Below are 2,221 nucleotides of genomic sequence, written 5' to 3' on the forward strand. Positions count from 1 at the left end.
CGTACAATGGCTAAGCTTATGGCAACAAATTAAGCTTTACATATTCACAGCATGCAAATTGAACGCGCTCTTCTTCTTCTTCCTCGCTGCACTTGCATTGAACGATGTGTAAGCTGCATTGATCATTACCATCTAGCATTTGTCTTGTAAGCTCAACGTTTAACATGGGAATGGAAAATTACATTATTTTTTTTGTATTATAATAATTAATTCTTCGAAATTGCATTTAATGGAACCTTTTCATAACAAATCAAGTAAGAAATCTACATTTGAGTGTACTCGAATGTGAAATACCCTAAACCCACTTTTAGTAAATGCAAAACAGTGCAGTATTATTCCTAAAATATACTAAATTAATATACCGCAAATAATACTACAACTATATCCCAATAGTTATATTTGGTATACTTATATAATATTATTATTCTTGAAATATTCCAAACTTATATACTAAAATTATCAAAAATATACCAATTGCTATATACGGTATATTGATATTCATAGTACTACATGCAAAACAAAACAGTGCGGTATTAATTCTAAAATATACCAAAGTCATGTATCGCAAAAATACTAAAGCTATCCTTTGGCATAGTATATTTATATTTGGTATATTGATATATTCTTGAAATATATCAAAATAATATACTAAAAATACTGAATATTGATATAATGTTATTATTGAAATATTCCAAAATTATATACTAAAATTATCAAAAATATACCAATTGCTATATACGGTATATTGATATTCATAGTACTACATGCAAAACAAAACAGTGCGGTATTAATTCTAAAATATACCAAAGTAATAAATCGTAAAAATACTAAAACTATACCAAAGGATATATTTGGTATATTGATATATTCTTGAAATATACCAAAATAATATACTAAAAATACTAAAACATATTGCTATATATTTAAAATTGCTATTATATTATTACTATTGAAATATTCCAAAATAATATACCGAATATACTAAAAAATATACCAAATGCTATATTAGATATATTGCTAAAATACTACATTCAAAATATGAATGAAAATATATTATAATATATGAAGAATCATTCTTAAATACATTTCCTTCTAGCACACAATTATAATACCCTTTTACCTTATGGGTAGCGGGTATAAAAATACCTCAAAAGCGCATTTTCCATTTGCTGTAGCAATTTATCGATAGTGAAATTACGAACTGAATTTTTGAATACCCTTCGGCTTGAATACCCCCAATGCAATGTGAGCTGTGTGTATATAGTGCACAATTTGTTTTCATTTTGTGCTCTCCCTCTCCCTCTTTCTCTAGTTGTTGTTTTGCTTTTGTTTCATTTTGTTTCGTTTTTGTTGGCTGCTTTGGCAGCGAGTTTCGGCCAGAAGCTGCCGCTGGCTTCAAGTTTTCAACGCTTTATCTCTCTAGCTATATCTCTGGTCGAGGTTTTCGCCCAAAAATCCAGTTTCCGCTGTGAATCTGGCTGCAGCTTTCTCCCTCTCTCTCTCTCTCTCTCTCTTACTATCGCCATCTCTCAGCTTAGCTTCAGCTCTTCGTCCTGTCAACTTAACCGCTGCCACTTGCCATTGTTGCTGTTTATTTTTTTCGGAGCGGAGTCGGGGAAAGGAGGTAAAAAACTTTGCCACATGCCACGCCCAACAGGAGATAGAACAGCGTTTCTCCGCTCTCCCCACTCCCCTCTCTCTCTCTCACACTCTCTATACATCTAATTCTGTCTCTGTCGCTTTCGCTTGGTCTCTGTAGAAAACTTTCTATAGCCTACAAATTTTCTTTTGGCCCCAAATTGACCAAATGGACGGGGCAAAACTTTTACTTGCGGCTACTTTCACCGCTCACTTGCCGCTTGCCGCTTGCCACCTGCTTCACCGAGCTTCAGCAACAGCTCCTTCTCCACTCTTGCCACTGATCCGGACACGTACATGTCCTTCGTGAAAATTCCCACGCCACGAAAGTTCTCTCTGGCTACAGCATTCAGCTCCCCGAGCAGTGATTAGGCAATATTTTGAAGACGGAAGGCAGCGGAAGGCGGAAGGCGGAAGGGAAGACCGGAGGAGGAAGCAACGACGAATGGTTGCCAACACGAGTCACGACCACATGAATTTGGCGTGTCATTGAACAACTCAATTCTTTATATTTTTTTCCCCCCACCCCGTTCCCCGTTTGTGGCCAAGGCTCTCACTAATATGACAGCAGATACCACACAAT

This window comes from Drosophila albomicans, chromosome X (genome assembly GCF_009650485.2).
Source record: "Drosophila albomicans strain 15112-1751.03 chromosome X, ASM965048v2, whole genome shotgun sequence".
NCBI lineage: Eukaryota > Metazoa > Arthropoda > Insecta > Diptera > Drosophilidae > Drosophila > Drosophila albomicans.